This window comes from Typopeltis vanoorti, chromosome 13 (genome assembly GCF_054136105.1).
Source record: "Typopeltis vanoorti isolate ZY-2024b chromosome 13, IOZ_Tvanoo_1.0, whole genome shotgun sequence".
Taxonomy (NCBI): domain Eukaryota; kingdom Metazoa; phylum Arthropoda; class Arachnida; order Uropygi; family Thelyphonidae; genus Typopeltis; species Typopeltis vanoorti.
The window spans coordinates 74,984,734-75,008,796 of record NC_143561.1 but is presented as its reverse complement, the minus strand read 5'-3'; the positions used below and the strand labels follow the sequence as shown (position 1 = coordinate 75,008,796).

General features: G+C 37.8%; 1 protein-coding gene across 1 annotated transcript in view; it reads right to left on the bottom strand.

Moving 5' to 3' along the window:
- Window positions 1–2,153: 2,153 nt before the first annotated feature.
- Window positions 2,154–24,063, bottom strand: part of LOC150100288 (zinc finger matrin-type protein 2) — a 177,688-nt gene continuing 155,778 nt past the window's right edge. Inside the window, exon 8 of the transcript XR_016549220.1 lies at window positions 2,154–2,270. The gene's annotated coding sequence lies outside the window, so the exon portion shown is untranslated. The remainder of the gene's footprint in view (window positions 2,271–24,063) is intronic.

Here is a 24,063-nt window from a genome sequence, read left to right as displayed (position 1 = left end):
TAATTGTTTCTACTGTATTTTCAATGCAGTAGAAAGAGATAAAATCGCTACATAGCTGAAAATGAGATAAAAATAAATAATAAATATCATTAAGTGGCATCCGTATTTTTTTATTGTTATTCTGTTTCTTTCTGGCTTTCTAGTCAAATTTATCTACATTCAAATTAGTCAGATTTCAATGTCATGCTTTATCAGCTTTTTTCTACTTTTTCATGGCAGTATAATTCCTCATATTCTTCAGTTTTGAGAAATTTTAGTAAATTTTTCACTAGGTATTCTGCACATGGCTACAGCAACTGTATTTGCTGATTCTTGCTATTCTTGGAATATTGTAGTTTACTGAAGGTTGACAGGAAATTCAAGAAAACCAGAGGATCATACAATTTGTTGTCAGTAATCACTCAGTAGTAAAATGTGAAAACAGAAATTGTGATTCATCTTCTGAAAAAATGCTGATGTATCAATGTGTTGCCGCCTTTAATACTTTACCTGAAAAAAATGTAAAAAAAATAAAATTCGTCTATACTTTTTTATTTTCAAATGGAGAAGGCAGCACTATTAGCTGTATTGTTTGGGTGGAAAATAGTTCACAGCTGCCCCGTCTCTCATCTGAATCAAAAAAAATAAAAAATCAGCTAATGCCTTTTTATTTCCGTATATAGGGACTAGGCGAAGCCATTTAGCCCTATCTAGCTTTTGGAGACTGAGTGGGCAGTTCAATCTCCACTGGTACCTAATCAGAGATAGCTGGCCCAAGGCTATCACTAATTAAGCAGCACGCAGTGAAGAGAGATGGCTCTACAAGTCGATTTTCTTGAGTTTACGGGATGAAAAACCTGTGTTTCCGGGAGAAAAAACTCGCTTGCCTGTGCCAGAGATCGACTAACTGAGGAACTGAAGATTAGTGAAATCTGCAATCGGTATAGGCACAAAAGTGAAAGACAATACAGGTAATGCCATGCCATCTTATTAATCCTAGCTAATAATATTATTGAATATCATGTGAGTTGTACTGTCGATTTTTCTGAGCCAAGAGGTTATAAAAATGAGTTTTATTTAGGAGGTAAACTAATAATTTTCTGCACTGCAGAACAACTAATTCGAGAACTGCCTGAAGAAAAGATTTTTGGGGAAAAAAAAAGTTATTCTAGTCAGTGGCTAAAATAAACCCATAATCTTTTTCTGATCATTCCTCTAACATTAGTCATTTTTATTTCAAAAGGGTTATTAGCAATAATTTATACAAACTTGAATTTAAAAAAACAACAACTGTGGTTCAAACCTAGTTGCCTATTAGAGGAACATTTTCTAAGCCTTTTTTTCGACTGGTTCCCGAGTTAGTCGATCTCTGGCACGAGAAAGCGGGTTTTTCCCTCCCAGAAACTCAAGAAAATCGGCAGTCGAACCCACATGATTTTCAGATATTGCAAATAGTGTTAGGGACCACTAGATGGAGCCAAATGCTAGCCGCCTTCTAACCTTGGCAGCTATCTCTGATTGGCTACCAGTGAAGATTGAACTGCCCACTCAGTCTCCAAAAAGTTAGATAGGGTTACAACAGCTTCACCTACTCCCTATAAGGGAACAAAAAGGCGTTAGCTTTTTTTTTTAATATTGTGATAAGGTTAAGAACCACTTTGCAACCTAATAATAAAGTGCATAAAACTGAATCAACTTTTCATGTATATAGTAAGCAACCATTAGAGAGTAATGAATCTGAAGTCTATTTATTAAAAACAAAAGACACAAGCAGTCACTTAACAAAGCAGATTGTAAATACATCAGCTGTTTTAGAGACAAACAAAAGTCAGAAAACTAGTGTAGCTTCTTCCGTCCATAATGTTGTTAGTGAAGCTTCACATGAAGTAGCAGTTCCATGTGAAAATCTTTCTGGATTGGAGAATCATGATGATAGAAATACCTGTACAATTGGTTTAAAGTTCCAGAAGGAGAAACACATACCTCAGTGGGATTCCTCAGAGCATATAAAAGATGCTGAACGTTTATCAGAATTTGAAAAAGTGCCACGTGATTCTGGTGCTTGTTTAGAATTCATGAAATCAGATGCACATACAAAGAATATACCAAATTTATTTAGCAAAAATGATGAAAGTATTCTCTGTTGTGATGTTGAATCATCTCTTCACTGCAGGCTGCTTCAATTAGTGATAGCCTTGATCCAGCTGTCTCTGATTGGCTACCAGTGGAGACTGAACTGTCCACTCAGTCTCCAAAAGGGTTAGATAGTGCTAAACGACCTCGGCTACTTCCTATAAAGGAATAAAAGTGTTAGCTGTTTTTTTTTTTTTTTAATTACAGTATATGATCACGGCAGTCTATATTCGCCTTTCATCATACAAATCTTGTTCATTTATGTAGGAGAAGGATTTATCCATTTATCTAACATTATGTAACAGAAAGTAATGTTCCTAATCCTGTTTATTAGTTATTTGCTCTCCTGTGAATGATATGGTCAACAAAAACCCTGCTGATCTCAAAAATGCAACTAACTTTCAATTATTATTATTATTATTAAAAAGAAACACAGGCCTGTGCAGCCTTGCAGGAGTTGACACTTGCATGCATAGTACTAGGCTGCCCAAGAAAGCTATTCTTAGTTCAGATCTAGCTGCCGACTAAAGAAACTTTTTTCTAATCCTTCCTTCAACTAGTTCTGCATTAATCGATCTCTGTCACAGGTAAGTAGGTTGTTTATCCGAGAAATTTTAGTTTTGCTCTCTTAAACTCAAGAAAAACAACCCTAGAATCAACACTATTTCAGATATACAGTATAATGTACTGTGTTAGACACTAAGAGGTGGTGATACTTGCTTGACGTTTTTTCACTGGATGCCGCTTAAAATTAACAAGTCTTGATGATAACCATACTCTCTGATTGGCCACTTGTGGTGACTGAACGTCTCCTCAGTCTCAAAAAGTTATATAGGGCTAAAGCGGCCTCACTTACTCCCTATGAAAAATAAAAGGCATTAGCATGTTTATTCATTTTATTTTTATTATAATCTGCTAATGCATTTTTATTTTCTGTAATACAGTACATTATATTAAATAATATACTGTGTTAGGGACCAAGAGACTGCATCTGCAATAGCGTGTGTTCTATGGTCGATTTTCTTGAGTTTACAGGAGAAAAAACCTAATTCCATGCCCGAGATCGACTAACTCGGAACAGGTTGAAGAAAGGAGTTAGAAAACATTCGTCGAGTGGACAACTAGATTCGAACTGAGAATGGCTTTCTCTGTACAGCCATGAATGCAAACGCTACTTTTACGGCACTACATAGGCATTATATGGATTATTATAATATTATTATTGTTTTAATGAAAACTAAATAAGTTATATTTTAAAAAATAGACACAATAACATTATTGCTTTTTTTAATAGGCAACAAGGGGGTACTTTACACACATGTGGCCAATTATTGTAAAAGGCTATATATTCCTTATTGATTTAAAAATGCTTCCTACATCATATTGCAAAGGGAAGCAGAAATTATTCAATGATTTTCGAGATTGCAGATCGACAGTTCTCAGACAAGCAAAATGGACATTATTAAAGGAAATGTGAAGTTTTCAGGAAGAAGGCTTCAATTTCCTATAAGATCTTTAGGTACGTGTATGTTAGGGTAGGGTTCAAAAAAAAGGCATGTATATTCTGCCTCTTCAAAAGAAAAAAAAAAAAAAAAAAGAATTCCCATCAGTGAATATGGACATGTCGTGTAGGCCTGGTAGTAATTTGATTATGGATTTATCTCATCATCATCATCAAATTCCTGCCATGTACCCTCAAGGGGTGTACAGGATATGATAGTACTACATGAAAAAAATTACATCATTATTAATTTCCTATCTACAATTTTCCTCCAAATCAGTCTGTTACTTGTCAACACTCCAATATTATCAGCTCTTATATTTCTATCGTCTAAAGCACTTTGTACCGTATCAATCCACCTATATCTTGGTCTTCCTCTCGGTCATTTTCCTGCCAACCTGGCAGAGAACACTTGTTTTGCTAATCTTTCCTCGCCCATTCTGTTTAAGTGACCATACCACCTGAGATTAGCTCTGCTAACGCATTCCTGGATGCTGACAATGTCAAGTTCTTTCCTAATATCCTCGTTTTTAATATGATACTGCCATTGATGCCATCTGTTCACGCCTATAATCTTTCTCAGGACTCTCATATCTGAAGTCTCTAGTCTTTGGTCAAGTGTTTTACTTCTGACCCAGCTCTCAGATCCATAAGTTAAAACTGGTTTGAATACTGTCTTGTATACAGCTAATTTAGTGTTGCGACTAATTTCTCTCTTATTCCATATGAATTTATTCGATTGACTTCCCACCATACTAGCTTTGCTGATTCTGTTGTCTATTTCTATATTTAATTTACATCTTCAGTAAGGATTTATCTTTACCCTGTAATGTACTGTACTGTATAATGGTTCTTAGATTAATCGTTCACATTTCATGAGTACTGTCATTTTTAATAGCATCTCTATCCTTACACATTGCTAAATGAGAATCTTTCTTTTGTTTCCTCATTCCTCTTTCCTCTCACTTACATATCACTTGCTTTCATTCATTCTTGCATTCTTTCACTACCTCATTCTCACCAGCTTTCATTTTGTTTATGTGTCTTTCATTCATTCATGTAGGTGCACTAAACTATCAAAAATAAACAATATTATACTAAAATGCAAGCAATATTGCCAATAATGATACAAATAGTACTTATCTTTTCCAGAGCCCTTTACCAATGACAGGTAGGTAATGGCCCTCTCATATTTGTCACACACATATATCTGCTCTCTTTTTCTCCTTCTCTTTTTTCAAATGAGGTATTTGAACACACACATGGCAGTACCTAGTGGCATTTTTATTTTTTGGTGTATGCAAAGTACTATGGTTGGGAAGTACCTTCTTTTAATCTGAAAGGTTGTTCATGGAAGCATTGAAAATTTCTCTTATTAGAGCTGGTTAAAATCAACAAATATTGTGTTGCTCCTGATTTTCTCTCTACAGTGACTGAGAATTTAGAAATGTGCAGAAGATGCAAACAAAGCTTTCTGTTATGCAAATAGTCACTAGAAACAAAACTACTCATCATGCCTGTCCTGTTAACTGCTCATTTTTCTGTCAACTGGTCTTGTTATTCTTATTGTATTCAGTTACACAATGGAAGTTCATTATTGGCTGATTGGAATAACTGTCTCTCTCTCTGTCTTTCCTGATGATTTCATGTATGTAATTTGTGGTTAAAGCTGCACACTTCCTGCTATTTTTATTATCCCTAGGAAGATGATGATGATGATTAATGGTTTTAATGATTCAGTGACAGCAAAAAGTCTTGTTGCACCATATCAAAAGTTATAACAGTACACATAAGACAATCACAAACATCCATACCTGCAGCAGGATTCGAACCCGTGACCTGTTGGTTGGAGAGTGGGCACGGTAACTACTTGCCCAGCCAGGCTGGCTTCATGGGAAGACACTGACCATGTGACACATTGGTAGCATATATTTTCTGTTATGTGCAAATGTAGAAACATTTCCTCCAGATAGCAGATCAAGACATAATAGTGCTTAATTTGAAGTGAAATATATTCATAATAGATGTCCTCACATGCACACAAAATTCAATCATGTTCAAAAGTTATCTTAGTAGAGGAAACTGATTGAGATAACTTGAGCTTAGCAGCAAATACATCACTGTCATCTGCAGTCCACTAAGGAAATAAATTCCAATTCATCATCACCGTGAAATCAAGGAAACCACATCTAGTCCTTTTTTTACAAATTTCCTGCACATGCTTCCCCATCCTATTGCATCATGTGCTAGCAAGAAAAGAGGTGTTAATCTCTCTCCTTTAGGCAACTTTTGTAATGTATTTAAAAATTTTCAAATTATTCTTTTCAGCAATATAACTGAAGCTATGTTTTGTGTGCTGAAAATTTAAATGATTGATCTGCCTTCTGGAAGGGAAGTAATCCTAATCATTAGTCTTGATTGTTAGGCTGGTTGAATTCTGCTAGGAGTGTAAGACAAACTACTGTGAATGTAGCAGCATTTGCATTCACAGTAGTTTCTGGCAGCCTATTTGTTCAGGTTGGAAACATTCATCAGTGTTGGCTGATGAATCCCTTGGATGTTCATTCCTTATGATAGATGATGAAGATCCTGATTGACTACAGTACTAAGGACAGTTTAAAATAGCCTGAGATGTTATAAATATCTAGCAAGAGGAGAGATCTGTTCCCCCCCCCGCTCTCTCTCTCACACACACACACACACACATATACACACTTGAAAGTGTGGGGAGAAACAGATAAAAAGTGCTAGATTCTTAATGGGTATAAAGGCTGTGGTTTGGATGTAATTTTGAAAATCTTTTATTTTCTCTGGTGGTGGTGGTGGGGGGGGGACTCATATCATATACGTGATATTACACTGATTTCCATTTGTGATGTAGTTGACTTTACATGGATTACAGCCATTAGAAATGAGAAGTATTTGGCACCTAACATCTCAGGCAAGGAACACAGCCAGAGGACAGACCACTTAACATGATCATCAGATTTTCATCACATGAATTTGCTGCCATAAAGTACAGTTATCTGATATTGTTCTTATCTTTCATGTTGTTGTTCTAATCTGGATGAAGTCGTTTTAATCCTACCAATGTTGTTGCTGTTTTCTGTTAAAACCACATGAAGGATTAAAATAATAACTAAGAAAGCTTTTCTTTTTTTTTAAAAAATATATATTCATTTGTATCTACTATTGTGAGTGTTTTCTTACTACACTAATGAAGGAATCACAAGTGATACTTTTTTTTTGTTATTCTTTTTATTATTAGAAATCCCAAGTATAACAAAAGTTTCACTAGCCAAACTTATAAGCTGGATCTCAGCTTTAGGAAACAGTCTGCAACTAACGAGTTGAAGTTGCCAAAAAGACACATTTCAGGAATACTAAAAAAGTATGTTCAGTGCACCATATTTAGGATGGTACTGTCTCATTACCATGAAATGTATTAGCCACTAATTTTATTTTATTTTTTGCATTATGAGAAATTTAAGATAATTTAAGCTAAGTCCATTGACATTACTATAATAATAATAATAATTATTATTATTATTATTATTATTACTACAGCATAAGTATAGTCATACAGTCTATTCTCACTGTAGCAAAAAACTTGCTAAACAGGTGAGTGTGCAGGAGGTATATAAAATAATTATGCAAAATAAGGTGAAAGGGCTTAAACATATCACCATGTTATAAGGGATTCCAGAGATGGAGAAGTTAATGACAGCCCTGATACTTGTTTATGAGGCACCTTACAATGGAGAGGATTCTCTCTCTCTCTCCCAAAAAAAGTCTCATGACCTCTTCCCTTCACTCCACAAAAGAGCGGGTGGGGGGGGGGGGGATCATAAGATTGAGGCTTCAAATTACAAATCAAATTTGCATATCTACAGTTGTTAATATTAATGAGCCGTGAGGGCTAAGATTCAGAATTAGTTGGATAACATCAGAATTCATTACGAGGGAGAGTTAGCTGCATTTTAGTAATTGACCTATAAGAGAATGACAAATCTACTGGATGTACAGTAATATATTTAGATTTTGCAAATGTGAGGTTTTTGATAGATTATCATGACTAGTTTGAGAGGGATGTGGTTAGACAATAAATTAATGAGTTGGATGGAAAAACTGAATGTATGATACATATTAGCAAATTGTATGTAGGAAGATGTATTCCAGAAGAGAAAAGTCATTAGTGGTGCAGCCAGGAACTGTTTGCAAGCTATTACTATTTAAGTTCAATGTTTCAATGTTATGCATTTGCACAGGCAAAGTTGAGGACACCTATTATTATTATTATTATTATTATTATTACCACGGGCTACTCCAGGAGTCCTTAGACTCATCGAGGGAGGCCCTAAACATCATGTTCACGCAGCTGTTCAACATTCTCACAGTATCTATCATACCTTGCCTTGAACTCGCTCACTGTCATAGCATCCACAACAGACTCTGGCAGCTTATTCCACTCATTTACCACTCTAAAAGTAAAGAACCCAGCTCTAACACCCCTGCTAACCACGCTCTTGCCCAGCTTCCATGGGTGTCCCCTAGTTCTCCCACCACCAGTCCTGATCTCAAAAATATCATCTGAATTAATCCTATAGAATCCTTTTAGCAATTTGAATGTCTCAATCATGTCTCCCCTTTTCTGCCTATCAACTAGTTTCTGCAACCCACAAATCTTCAACCTGTTCTCATATGGTTCATTCCATAGACCTGCTATCATCTTAGTCACTCACCTCTGGATCCTCTCAACCTCCTCCCCATCAAGAAGTAACCGAGTGAAGAGTAAAGCAAATGTTGTAGCTCTGCAAAGGATTTGAATAGACCGCATGAAGATGAGCAAGGCTACTGGATGAACTGGATGAATTATATACAATTGGTAGGAATGATTTAAAGAAAGTGGAGGAGACAGAGTGGGAAAGGACCTGAATTTAGGGAAAACATGACTAGAACTGTGACATCAGTTCTGGCAATGATAAGTAGTAAATTGACATGCAGAAGTAAAAAAGTTACAGTTGTACACTATAAAGACATATCTGATCAGGGCATATACACTGCTTGGAAAGAGTTCAACACACACACACCACCCATAGTGTGAGGAACAAACAGCCATGGTGCCCACCTTAATAAGAGCAATCCTACAGGGCATACTTTCCACAAGCATATGATAGCAATCAATAAGAAGTTTGGACCATTCTTTCTGTAGGCATCTAATGAGGTCCTGGACCAGTGTGGAGCAGACGTCCCTTCTCTTCACCCAACATTCCAGTTCATCCCACAGATCTAAAAATAGGGTTGAGATCAGAACTCTGTGGAAGCCAGTGAAGTGTAGTGAGGTTCATGTCTAAAAACCATGCAGTTACAGTAGCAGTCTTATGACATGCTGCATTGTCTTGCTTTAAGCAACAATGGTCAGTTCAATAGAAATGGCACAAAGTATGAAGAATTGAATTGTTCAGAATGTTCAGATATCTCTCATAGTTCAGTGTTCATGGCACCACAAACAGGGATCCGAGGCCAAACCAGGAAAAACATGACCATACCATCACACTGTCAACTCCAAATTTCATAGTTGGAGTTATGCACTCTGGTAAGAGATGTTCACTGGACATCTGCCACACCCACATCAGTCTATTTGCTTGGTGTGTATTGTAGTGTGATTTGTCACACTACAATACACACTGTAGTGTGACAAATCACACTACATCTAGAGGATGTAGTGTGATTTGTCACTCCATAATGCAGCTTTCCAAGCTTCCATGTTCCACTCTACAAGCTTATTGCACCACTGAAGAGGACACTGCATGTTGTTTTGGGTAATGTGGGGCTTGCATATTGTGGTCCTGCACTGGAAAACCCATGCCTTGATTCTAAATGTTTTTGTACAGATTTGTGTTCAAGTCAATGCCCGGAACTTCACATTCAACGTGTTAGCTGACAAATGACTGTTTTTTTACATATTATCCTTTGTAATCACCCTACAGTTATGTTGGTTGTGTGTGGTGGGTCATCCACTGAGGATAGCACTTGCAGTACACTCCCTGTGCTTCCATCTCAGGATGGTATCTAATTGTTGACCTGGGATAGCCCAATTTTTCTACAATTTGCTGAACATATAGGCCAGCAACATGGCATCCTGTCACAACTTCTCTTTCAAACTTCATCAGTTTTCTTTGTGCAGCTATTTTACCTGGATGCAGTTGCACTGACTTGGGAGTATCACCAATTTATACTGGCTACAGGCACATGCCTCATTACATGGAACGATGTACCTTGACTTCTTTCCAAGCACTGTATGAATCACAGTAATCTAATTAAATAGGTAAAGACTGCTCTGGTCCTTTTTTTTTTTTTTTTTTTTTTGGAAATGGCTTAGAAAGGTTAATAACTATAGTGGTGTCAGGTTTCTGGAAAGTTGAATATAAAAGATGGATTAAGAAAATGTCATTTGCAGAGCCTTGCGGATAGGAGGAGAATGACTAAGTGATTATTATTATTATTATTCAGGCCTCCATGGAGTCAAAAGACTCATTGCGGGAGGTCCTTCCTAGGAAACACAAAGTCTATCATACTACTCCTTGAATTCATTGACTGTTCTCGCTCCCACCACTCTATCAGGCAATGCATTCCACAGTTCAACCACCCTCCATACAAAGAAACCACTCCTCACCCTCTTGTTCACAGCTCCCTTTCGTAACGTCCAGGGATGCCCCCCCCCCTTGTCATCACTCCTTCCCGCTGTTCAACCAAGTGAAAGAACTCCCCAATGTCAACCCTGCAACCACCTCTCAACAGTTTAAAAGTCTCAATCATATCACCCCCCTCCTTCTTCTATCTACCAAACTCTGCAGTCCACATTCCCTCAGCCGATCCTCATAACTAACATTGTACAGTCCTGGAATCATCTTTCTTATCCGCCTCTGTACCCTTTCCACAGTTAATTTATCCCCTTCAAATCCTGGGGACCAAATTTGAGAACAATAGTTTAAGTGTGGTCTGATACAATGGAATGATAACTCTTTTATCTCTGCAGGCCAGTGTCCTTCTCAGTATTGCAGCAATCCTCTGTGTTACCCTCACCACCTTTGCAATATGTCCCCTGAATTTCAGGTTTCTATCAATCATCAACCCCAGATCTCTTGTCTCCCCTACTTCCTCCAGTACAACTCCTCCAATAGAGTATGAATATAAGAGTTTGTGATAGATTAAATGTAGAAGAAATTTTTCACAGAAGAAGACAAAGGTAGAACCAGAGGTTATCCCTGGTTGCATTGCCTCAGAGTGTGGTGAGTGTGCAGAAACTGTGAATTTTAAGGCATTTGATGAGAATTGTGTGTAAATGAGCACTTACAATGATGAGTCTTTTGACTCCATGAAGGTCTGCTGATGATAATAATAATAACAAGAAACTATTAGTTTTTTTGAAATTAATCAAGTTTTTTGACTAATTACCTGTAGTTTTCTGATGTGTTTATATGTAAGAGAACTGTTGTAAAAGTGTGTTTCATTTCAGTTTTTGTCAAACTGAAATGAAATACACCATTCAAAGGTAGAGCAATGAGTATTGACCAGTATAGAAAGCAAGATGGCAGATGCTTTGTCTCTATCCAACTTGAACTTTTATTTTAGTCATTTTGTGAATTATGAAATGTAGTACAGTATGTATGTATGTATTCATTAGATGATGTGGATAACTTTGTGGGTGTTTCAAGTAGATAGAAGAGAAGCATGTTTGAAGTGCAACTTGAATGTGAAGTATATGGGCAGTAATTTGTGAGTGACTGACTGACTGACTGAGGGTGAAAATGGCAAGACTGCAATGAGGAGAACAAGTGCTCATCTGAAAGCTAATAAAGATAATGTTAATGTGAAAAGAGCAGTAAGTAAGTGGCAAGAAGTTGCAAAAAACGAATCAGTGATTGTGAAAGAAGTCATCGATAGTAATGTAAATGATGTAAGTGGCATGGGGGGGGGAGAGAGAGAGAGAGGTACTGATTGAATGTAGTATAAAAGCAATAAATAACACAGTAGAGACTAGAAAGAAAGAGGAAGAAGCGTAAGAATGGTGACAAAATTGGTACAAAAGATTTGAATGCACGAGGACATTCAAAAGGAATTGGTGAGGTCAGGAATAAATTAAAGCAATTAGCATTTAGATAAGAGATTGGCTATTGAAAGTATTTTGTGGAGACTGTAGTTTAGGATATGCAACTGGAGCTGGTGTTTGAAGGTGTGTTTTAGAGAAGAAATGATAGGAAGAGTGACTGAGTCTGGGAGAAGTAGTGCAGAAATATTGACTGTGTTGGTAGGAACAAATAATCTGTGAGGGATAAGGTAGCATGGGATTTGAAAGTGTTACTAGAGAAATTGAGGAGGACGAATGTGAGAAGGAAAATTGTGTGTTGCCAAAGTGTGAATAGTACTATAACTAGGATATTATGCAGCAGAAAGCTGTTTGCTGGAAAGTGAGAGAGTGTTAGTGTGAAGCTGGGTAGATTACTGTTGAAATGTGTGTGTGTGTGTGTGTGAATTCAGGAAGGGATGTGCAAATTACATGGTGTGGTGTGCTGTGCTGTTAGAGTAAACTACCAGGATCAGTGGGAGATAAATTATTATTATTATTATTATTATTATTATTATTATTATCCCAAGATCCCATAGAGTCAAAGACTCATCTAGGAGGTCCTTTTATTATACACACAGCTCATCATACCATACCTTAAACACACTTAAATTCTCTGCAGACATCACACTCTCGGGTAAGGTATTCCAATTATTCACAACTCTACATGCAAAAAACTTGCTTCCCATTCCTCTGCTCACACCCTCTTTACACAGTTTCCAGGGATGATCTCTGGTTCTCTCTGATTTCCTACTGTTTTCTGTAGAACCTCTCCAGTATTGATCCTATAACAACCCCTTACTAACTTGTAGGTCTCTATCATATCTCTCCTCTTCCTCCTATCCACTAGACTCTGTAAATTTTGCAGAGTCTAGTGGATAGGAGGAATCCATTATCGTTGCATCTTCTCAATCTTTCCTCATATTTCCCCCATTCCAGAGGTCAGAAACTACCTTAGTCAGTCACCTCTGGACTCTTTCCAATCTGTTCGTCCTTTGGAAAACCAGGTGACCAAATCTGGGCACAGTAGCCTATGTGTGGCCTAATCAAAGTCTTATACAATGGAACAAGAATCTCCTTACTTCTACAAGTTAGTGTTCTCTGCATCATTCCCAGAAGTCTTTGCATTGTCTTTACAATTTTGGCAATGTGTCCCTTAAATTTCAGATCCTTATCCACTATCACCCCCAAACTCTTATATCCTCCACCTCTGACAACACGAGGTGGTATTAAAAAGTTTTGAGACTAGCTCTGTTTACGAGAAATTACTTTATTTATCTACGTTTACACTACCACCTTCAAAATATTCCCCTTACAAAGCAATACAGCACTCCCAGCATTCCTGCCACTTCTGGAATGTGTCCTGGAAGTCTTCTTTTCGAAGTATGCTAAGCACTTTTTGCGATTCGTGCTGGATCTCCACAATGGTGTTAAAACGGTGACCTTTGAGCTGGATCTTCATCTTCGGGAAGAGGGTGAAGTCTGCAGGAACCAAATCTGGTGAGTAGGGTGGGTGCGGAAGTGAGATCATTTTGTTTCTGGCGAGAAACTATTGCATGAAAGAGATCTCGCTGACAGGGTGCATTGTTGTCATGGAGCATCCAGTTTTTCGTGCGCCACAGATCCAGTTGCTTTCACCAAAAGTCCTCCCTCAGACGACTTAAAACCTAGCAATAGAACTTGCTACTGATGATCTGGCCCCTGGGGACGAATTCTCTATGCACAATGCCGCGAATGTCGAAAAAGACGATGAGCTCTTCCACTGTGAAGACTGTTGCTTCATCTCAGGGTTATACCCGTACACCCAAGTTTTGTCACCGGTAATAATCCTCGACATGAAGGATGGGTCATCCACAGCACACTGACAGAGTTCTTGGCAGACTTTGACGCGGTGTTCCTTCTGCTCCTGGGTCAGCAGAAGCCTGGAGACGAACTTGGCAGCAACATGCCGCATGTTCAGATCACACGTGAGGATTGTCTGGACTGTTCCGTACGACACATCGACAATGGCAGCAATGTTGTGGAGTGTTCTCCGACGATCCTCATGCACAAGTTGCCGAATGGTTTCGCCATTTTCGGGTGTTGAGCTTGTTGAAGGTCTTCCTGATCTCTCGTCGTCTTCCAGTAATGTTCTTCCGCTCTTGAAGCACGCACCACTCAAAACACCTCAAACAACTCATTGCAGCATTGCCGTAAACTTTCCGAATCATGTCAAACGTTTCTGTGGCAGATTGCCCAGTTTCACGCAGAATTTCGCGTTCGCTCTTTGTTCTAACTTGCTGTCCATGATGAAAGTGCAGACGTGGTAGCGCACGTGGTCAGAACAGATGCACAGCTCCCGATGTGCACAGGATGATGTCTTTTGGCACACTGACTTATGAAGGTCGGTGCTCCCTGTGACTGTGCATGCAGCCTTGTGCTGCCATCTGTTGCCGTGTTACAAAACTAGTCTCGAAACTTTTTGATACCACCTCGTATATCCCCACCAAGCATAAATTCTACTTCCCACCTTTGTTCCCAAATTTTAAAACTTTACATTTTGCAACATTGAACTCGCATCCCCATTCCCATACCCAATCACGCAATTTTTTCAAGTCTTCTTGTAAGGCCACAACATCTTCTCTACTCTTCATAGTTCATCCCAACTTTTCATCATCTGCAAATAACTGAATATCTCCATCCAAATCTATGCCAATATCATTAACAAACAGTAATGATCCTAAAACAGATCCCTGAAGTACACCACTAGTGAGTTTCCTTTTCTGGGATATTGCGCCCCCATAGATAACTTGCTGATACCTATCAGATAGCCAGTCTCTGATCCAATGCACTAATCTAATATCCAACCCCATTCGCTCTAGTTTGACTATCAACTTATCATGCAGTAATCTATCAAATGCCTTTGCGAAATGTAAGTATATTACTGTGTATCCCTCTCCTCTGTCCAAGGAAGCCATCACCTTATTGTGATAAGTAAGTAGCTTACTAAAACATGACCTCCTTTAGCAAATCCATTATGTCCATCAAAGATAATACCATTGTTGTCAACATGGTATTATCATGTTAACAGCTTCTACAACAACTTAACCACAACCTGACACACATATAAGCCTATAATTTGATGCCTAAGTTCTATCACCTCCCTTATGAAGTGACACAATCTTGCCCTCCTTCCACTCCTTAGGAACTTGACCCAGTGCAAGACTCATATTAAAAAAATATGTCAAGGTAGGTGTAAACTCCCTGGCACATTCCTTCAGAATACGTGGTGATATATAATCAAGTCACATTCACAAGAATGAAAGACCTTTATGAACTGCTCATTAAGTATCTCCATTATATCTTCCATAACAGCTGTCCTGATACTATTTTCTCCAATGAATGTCATCCTTCCATAATCATTTTTTTTTTTTTTTTTTTTGCTGGCTACATATTGAAATAACTCTCTAGGATTCTTTTTGGCTTCATTAGCTAACTGCTTCTAATACCTCACTTTTGCTACCCTTACCAACCAACTCACCTGTCTTGCCCGGTCTTTGTAATCCACATGGAATTGGTTATTACCACTTCTCTTATGCTGCCTCCATAATGTCCTTTTTCTCGCATGATCTTTTCATTCATGTTCATTTCACACCTATCTTATTTAACCTTCTGACCCTTGGAATACATTTAGACATTGCTTCTACTAGATAGTTCCCCTAATTTGCACTGATCTCTTTTCCGGTTAATTCCTCATTCCATGCTACACCTGCTAGCTGTCTCCTGAGCTCTTCATAATCACTGCCCTTGTAATTCCACATATACCCTTTTCTCACAGAGGTCCTCACACTGCTGGAAGTGATATTGATGGAATGAAACATAAGGATGCTGGGATGGTTAAAGTGGAAGCAAAAAAACTTAAAGGTCTTATGAGGAATTGTAGGATGAGGACAGAATGGCAAGTCACTCTGCTTATATACTGTTGCAAGGACCACTATGAATAAAAGGGCAGAATTTGTGGTTTTGATAAAATTATTCATTCTCTAATGGTTGGAAGAAGATTGTACTGATGAGACAGAATATTATGATTATAGCGTTTTTCACAAAAAAAATATAATAAAATAAATAAAATAAAAAATACCTCCCTCCCCACCTCTCTTTCAAAAAAAGATGAAAGAGGGAGTATTGTTGATAATCTCCATGTAGAACTTAAAAAGAAAAGCAGTAGTTCATAATAGATTTTGAGTAATTTAGCATGAGGTTGAAATGGACATGAATTTTAGATATTTAGTGGGATGCTGCTACAGACTAGAAAATGAAGAGGGAGTCATTCTGCTGAAATGTTCAGGAAGATTAGAGTGATGAATGAGAAGGAGGTAATAATAATGGATAACTTTAATTATGAAAGCACTGACTAGAAGCAGGAAATAATGTGTGAGTAAGGATAGTGAATTTCTTGAGCTGCTTAAAGATAACCATATTCTCATCCAGTAATAACAAAGATGCCACATCTCTTATCACTACTTCTGTTATCAATTGATGTGCTAATAACTGGTGAGAGTGATTATGTAGTTTTTGACAGTGGCTAGACAGGTACAAACTTCACTAAACAAAACAGATGTGTGGAATTACAGAGCGTGAGATTATGATAAAAACAGATCAGTGATCTGCCATGGATTGATCAACTGAAGAGAGGAGAAATGAATAATGCTGGGTCTTTGTTCAAAATCAGTTACTTATCACAATGTCAGATTATATTCCTAAAGTTAAGAGGATAAATAAGTTAGGGATGAAATGGATGAATCATGGAATCATGCAGGAGAAGGAGATATCCTCTTTCTGAGATGGAGGAGATATAAAGAACAAGGTGAAGGGTATAAACTGCAGGCTAGGAAGGTGACCAGTGTAGTGAGGAAAAAGAAATTGGCATATCAAAGGAAATTGGCTAAAACAGTAAAACAAAACTCAAGAGAATTTTACAGTTATGTTGCTAGTAGAAGAAAGGATGAATATGGAAGACTGACTTTAGTTGTTGAAGATGGCACAAGAATTACATAATATGTAATTCTGGTGTATTATAATATGTATTTAACACTGTTTCCCTTGGAAACATTCAATGTCAAAAATTCAATGAATATTTTGTTTTTATGTTGGGATTGGAAACAGTGTTAAATAACAGCATACAGGAAGACAGAAGACTGATAGTTCAGGAATGTGAAAGGTTAAGAATTTTAAGTATGTTAATAAGGCTGTGGGTCTGAATGGGATATTATCACATATATGAATGGAATGTAAAAAAAGAGATATCAGTGCCCTTGACCTAGTTCCACAAGTGTGTGGAAAGGAAGAAAAAATAATGCCACTGCAGAAGGAAAAATCCAAGTCAGTAGTCTCCAACTATAGGCCAGTGTGCATATATCAGGTATCGTGAAGATGTTAGAGGCTGGTTAGAACAGAAATGGAAATCTTTGAAGAGCAGTATGGTATTGTTAAAAGGTCTTGCTTCAGGCAATTTGGTTATATTTTATTATTATTATTATTGCACAAGCTCTTCTGTGGAATTGGAAGACTCATCATGGGAGACCAAACTATCCACACAATATCTATTGTATGTTTATACCTCTCCTTGAACTCACTAATGGACAAAACATTGATATCTGACTCTGGCCACCCATTCCACTCATTCACCACTCTCCATATGAAAAATCTAGTCCTCACACACTTGCTAACCTCTTACTCAATTTCCAAGGATGACTTCTTGTTCTGTCTCCTCTAGCCAAGTCTGAAATATTTCCTCTGCACCAATCCTATAAAAATTTATAATAGGGTGATAAGTATAAGATATATATACTGGAGAAAGGAGAAGATGCATATATAGCAATTTTTTTAAATTTCTTCTAAGGCATTTGATAGGATACTAGATGACAAAGTACATGAGTGGTTGGCTGATAGAAGTCAGCAAGTTGTATATGAGGGCAAAGTAACAAGTGGGATACCACAAGGTTCTGTTCTTGAAACCAGTGTTGTTTAATTTATATATGACAGTATAGTTCAAGTACTGAGAAGATATATATTCAGTTTTTTTTATATATATTGATTCCATACATGAGAGGTCAAGGACCTATAAGCACATCAGTGCTGTTGTGGGGTTCAAATGAGGACATAAATAAGTTTACTGATGGTTTTTTTTTTTGAAAAGTTGCAAGTTGTAGTTGTTTGGGAATGCTTCATGAGAAAGGCTGTTTGCTGGACAGTTGTAGCTCTTGTATTAACGGGTGTAACAGAAAGTGGAAGAATGATGGCTATCAATTGGAGCAGTGACCATGGAAGTACCTGTAGAATAGACACGGTACTGAAACACTGTGCATGTGAGATAGAGGTTGAAGGAACCTGTAAGAGAGGAATCATCTATGAGCCTAATTGCTCACCTCTGGATGGCATCAAGGATTTTATGGGAAGTTTTAGATACACCACCATAAACACTGGCAGTTATTAGCTGATGTTACTAAATCAGGAGGAGCAATGTCAGAAGCTCTGACGTGATGATATTGCAAGAGGATGTAAACAGGTTGGTACTTTTAGGCTGAAGAATGGGATGTAATATCATGCCCTTTGGTCACAGAAGATGGAATGAGGTGTATTACATTAAAGGAACATTTTACTCCATGATCTGGAGGAGGTGAGAGATCTGAGGAATTTTATTGGATTAGGATATGAAGTTCAGCAGCCATACTGCAATGTAGGATAAGGAGGTGAGGGGTTCATTGTATATTAGGCAAATATTATGTCATGTTTGAAATTTGGTGCACAGATTTGGTTCACTTGGATATCTGAGTGATAAGGAAGCATTAGAGAGTGCAGAGTTGAGTGATTGTTTCAAAAATCTAGAGTGTTGAGCATGAGGACATATTAAGGAAACATGGTCTGCAGAAGTTGATAGATAGGAGAAAAAGTGATATGACTGAGAAAAATAAGTTAATAAGAAAAGCCTATCAGATAGGAGATATATAGGATAAAAGAAATACTGCACAGGATAAGAGAATGAGAGGCTATTTCTAGAAAATGTATAAAGGTCATGTGAATAAAGTGTTGAAAAGGAGATTTTTGAATAGCAGGCAGTAAATGAATGAAATGCATTACTAGAGAGGGCAGTAAATTCTCCAACACCAAATATTTTCAGAGCAAGGTATGATAGGATGCAGTCGATGAGTATTTGGTCTTGTGACTTCACATAGGCCTGTAAAAAATACTAAAATCATACTAAAAGCTGAATGCCAAAGTTTGATAGCAGTCATTAATATTCTAAATGATTGCAATGTAGTAATTGATCTCAATGAATTCACATCCTTGAGAATTTAAAATTTTTTTTATTTTGTTATTATTTTTTTTTTAATATCAAACTCACGTAAGAAAGATTATAAAACATATAGCTCATTAAGTGCCATGTATATGTGAAGAGGTTAAGGAAAACTGAATCTATTGATGTGTTAACAGCTGAAGGTTGTAGTCTTTTGAGGAGGACAGAGTGCAAGAGGCTGTTTGAAAGTGTTGGATCTGGTAATAGTATCAGAAGGATCTATAACTATAGGAGCATCTTTACCACCAACTGGAAAAGTGACCATGCAGTCTTGTCCTGGGAGGTTTCTCAACATGTGGAAATATTTGTCAAGAAAGAGTGTATGTTGAACTACAAAGCTGGTGATTATGACAAACTTAGGAGAAGTGCCATGGCATAAGAAGCTACATAGAATGAATGTCATTAGTGCACAAGAAGTGGTCTGGTATTGTTTAAATGAAGTAGTATCAGACTGTATACCCAGGGTCAGGAGGACAAACCAAGTAGGGATTAAGTGGATGAGTAGCAATATAAAGCAGGAGCTGCAAAAAAAGAAAACATTGTGGAAGGCATATAAACAACAATGTGATCACTATGCCGTTGAGTAGTATAAAGCACAAGCCAGAAGGGTAAGTAGTATGTTAAGGAAGGCTAAATCAGATTATGAGAAAAAATTAGCTAAGAGGCCAAAGTAAACCCAAAAGAGTTTTTTTTGTTACATAGCAAGTAATGGAAAGAATGATTATGGAACGATAACTTTACTCAATGCTTTACTATTGCTTCTGACATAAGCAGAAAAAACAGTTCAGTTACTAAGTGATCACTTTGCGAGGGTATATCATCCAGGTGGTGACTTCGCAGTTACCGAGGTGACAGAGACTGATGTGTGAGTATTGAGGCAGATGAACTGGAGCTACTCTGCACATTGAAAAATATCAATAAATATAGCAGTAGGCCTGGATGGTATGTCAGCTCGTGTCTGCTCTGCCAAGGGAATGGAAAGAGGATAAGATAAGTTAGTAAATTCAAAAAGAAAAGGTGGATGAGGGAATAAAGGGTTGTTGCTGTTTTTATATACTAATGCCAGAAGTATCAGGAACAAGAGGGACAAGTTTTTGGCAGTGATTAGTGCAACCTCGCCAAAAGTTATAGGCATTACTGAGACTTGGTTAACAGCAGATGATGTAATTACAGGGATTGAGTGTGAAGGGTTTAGTATTTTCAGGGGGGATAGAGACGATAGGATAGAGAGGGTGGAGTACTGTTGATGATAGCAGATGAACTGCAACCAAAAAGAACAGGAGACAGGTGGGAGGATGGCTATTCATTTGAAGCAATCTGGTGTGAGATTAAGACCAGTAAGACAAAATATACAGTTGGTTGTTGCTATAGGCCAGGGAATTCCACAGATGATCTGGAAGACATTCATCGCCAAATTAGTCAGGTGATTATTATGGGGGACTTCAACTATGGAGATACAGACCGGAAGGAAGAAAGATCACATGGCAGAAAGGAAATAGAATTTATACACTTGCTGAGAGATAATTACTTAAGGCAGCATGTGATGGAGGGGGGGACTAGGGTTGGGAGAGTATTGAACCTAGTTATAGGATCAGAAGAGCTATCCATAACCAAGTTGACAACATTGCCTCCATTTGGTGAAAGTGACAGTGTGGTCTTGACTTGGGAAATTGTAAAACATGAGGAATATTCTATCAAGGAGGGGTATTTGTGGAATTACAAGGCAGGTGATTATGACATGCTTAGGAAGAAGTTTAAATCTGTAAAACACTGCAGGGTAAGGATGTTAGTAGTGCATGGGATTAATAGTTATGGGTCATCTAGAGGAAGCAGTATTAAATTGCATACCTCGGGTAAGGAAGGTTATTAGGGTATGAGTTAGATGGCTGAGTAATATCATTAATCATGAGCTGCAAAAGAAGAAAATGCTGTGGAAGCTATATAAAGAGAAAGGTGACCAGCATGGCAAGGAAGGCAAATTCAAATTATGAGAAGAATTTATCTAAGCAGGCCAAAGAAATTCCCAAAGAGTTCTTTCGTTATGTGGTAAGTAAGAGGAAGAATGACTATAGAAGATTAACCTTAATGAGTGATGATGGTTATGAGGAGATGAAAACAGATAAAATAGTTGAGTTGCTGATGACCACTTTGCAAGCATATATCTTCTTAGTGAGGTTACTGCTTTAACCTATGTGACAGACACTGTGGAAACAGAGGTGGATGAATTGGAAGTCCTTACGATACTGCAGAATCTCAATGTAAATATAGCTCTGGAATTAGATGGGATATAAGCTAGGGTTTTGCAAGAATGTGCAAGAGAACTGGTCATGCCTTTGACTAAGCTGTTTAATTGAAGTCTCAGCTCTGGTAAAGTTCCAAGGGAGTGGAAAGAGGGCAAAATTATTCCTTTGCATAAGGGAAGTTCTAAGACTACAGTGGCAAATTATAGACCAATCAGTATCTCAGGCGTGGTGGTAAAAGTATTAGAAAAATTGGTAAAAAACAGAATTCAAGAATGGGTAGATAAAAATATGATACTGTATGAGGATCAGCACGGCTTTGTGAAGTGTTGGTCATGCCTTAGTAATTTACTAACTTTTTATGATAGAGTAACAGCTGAGTTGGATAAAGGTAATGGCTGCATGATGATTTTGCTGGATTTATTATTATTATTATTACGGGTATCTCCATGGAGTCAGTACTCATCGCGGGAGACCTAAACTAGCAAAACAACATCTATCATATCTCTTCTTGAATACATTTACAGACGAAGAACTCACAACTGAATCAGGCAATGAATTCCACTCATTCACCACCCTCCAGGCAAAAAAACCATGTTCTCACACCCTTGTTAACCACACTTTTCTTTAATTTCCAGAGATGACTTCTTGTTCTTCCATCACTATCACACAGCTGAAACATTTCCCCTGCATCAATCTTATAAAAACCTTTTAGTAATTTAAATGTTTCTATCATATCCCCCTTCTCCGCCTATCAACCAACCTCTGCAATCTACAAGCTCTCAATCTATCAATGTAGGGAGCATTTTTTACATCACTCACCAATCTAGTCACTCTCCTCTGAACCCTCACCACAACCTCCTCATCTCCAAGGAATCCAGGCAACCAGACCTGAGCAGTAATCCAAATGTGGAAGTATGAATGCTTTATAAAGGGGAATAATAACTTCTTTATCTCTGGATGTTAGTGTGTTCCTCAATAACCATGTAATCCTATGTGTAATCTTGGACACCTTAGCAATATGTTCCCTGAACTTCATCTCTCTATCCACCAACACCCCTAAGTCCCTAGCCTCATCAATCTCTTGGAGTACCGTTCCATCAATGTTGCACATAGCAGGTAATCTTTTAATCCCAAAATGCATAACCTTACACTTTTCCACGTTGAACTGACATCCATTACCCTTTGCCCATTTTGCCAGCTTATTTAAATCATCGTGCAAACTCTCAACATCAGCTTGATTTTTTATTGCACTACCCAACTTTGCATCATCAGCAAACTGAATATCTCCCCTCAAGCCATTTCCTATATCATTTATGTACAAATTAAACAACAATGGCCCAAGCACAGAGCCCTAAGGCACACCACTGGTCACCTGCCTCATCCTGGCCTCTGCTCCTTTTGCAAAGGCATTTGACAGAATACCACATAAAACACTGTTATGCAAATTAGAACGAATGGAAATGGCTAAGTGGATAAGAGGGTGGTGGCTGCTGGACATATATGGTATATATGGTAGACTTCAGCACAGTAATCCAGATGTGGGCATATCAAGGCCTTATAAAGAAGAATTATAACTTCCTTATCTCTACTTGTTAATGTGTTCTTCACTAACCAAGTAATCTTATGTGCTACCTTAGCAATATGTCTGCTAAACTTTAACTCTCTGTCTATCACCACCCTTAAATCTCTAGCTTCTAGGGGCAGAATTAAGGCATAAACAGGTGACTAGTAGTGTGCTGCAAGATTCAGTGCTGGGACCATTGCGGTTTAATTTGTACATAAATGATATAGGAAATATTCAGTTGTTTGCTAATGATGCAAAATTATATAGAGTAATAGTTAATTAAGGCAGCATGATTTAAATCGGTGGTCAGTATGGGCAAAAGATAATGGGTATCAGTTTAATGTGGAGAAATATAAAGTTATGCATTTTGAGATAAATAAATTACAAGTTCTGTATCCCATTGATGGTACTGTACACTAGGAAATAGATGAAGCTAGAGATTTAGGGGTGGTGGTAGACAGAGAGTTAAAGTTTAGCAGACATATTGCTAAGGTAGCACATAAGATTACTTGGTTAGTGAAGAACACATTAACAAGTAGAGATAAGGAAGTTATAATTCTTCTTTATAAGGCCTTGATATGCCCACATCTGGATTACTGTGCTCAAGTCTGCTCCCTCTGAGTTTCCTGGGGGATGTGGAAGTTGTGGAGAGGATTCAGAGGTGAGTAATCAAGATTAGCGAGTAGCCTGTGAAATGTGCCCTATGAGAATAGATTGAAGGGGTGTGGACTATAGAAGTTGGTTGATAGGAGAAAAAGAGGGGATATGATAGAAACATTTAAGTTGCTTAAAGGATTTTAGCATAGATGCACGGGGAAATGTTTCAGCATTGACAGGAGGGACCAGAAAAAGGGGTCATACCTGGAAGTTATTATTATTATTATTAAACAAGACCTCATGGAGTCAAAGACTCATCTAGGAGGTCCTTTTATCTTACACACACATCTCATCATACCGGGTCTTAAACACATTCAAACTCCCTGCAGACACCACACTCTCAGGCAAGGCATTCCAATCATTCACAACTCTGCACGAAAAAAACCTGCCTCTCACTCCCCTACTCACACCCTCTTTATACAGTTTCCAGGGATGACCTCTGGTTCTCCCCTGATCTCCCACTATTCGCTGTAGAACTTCTCCACCATTGATCCTATAGCAACCCCTTACCAACTTGTAGGT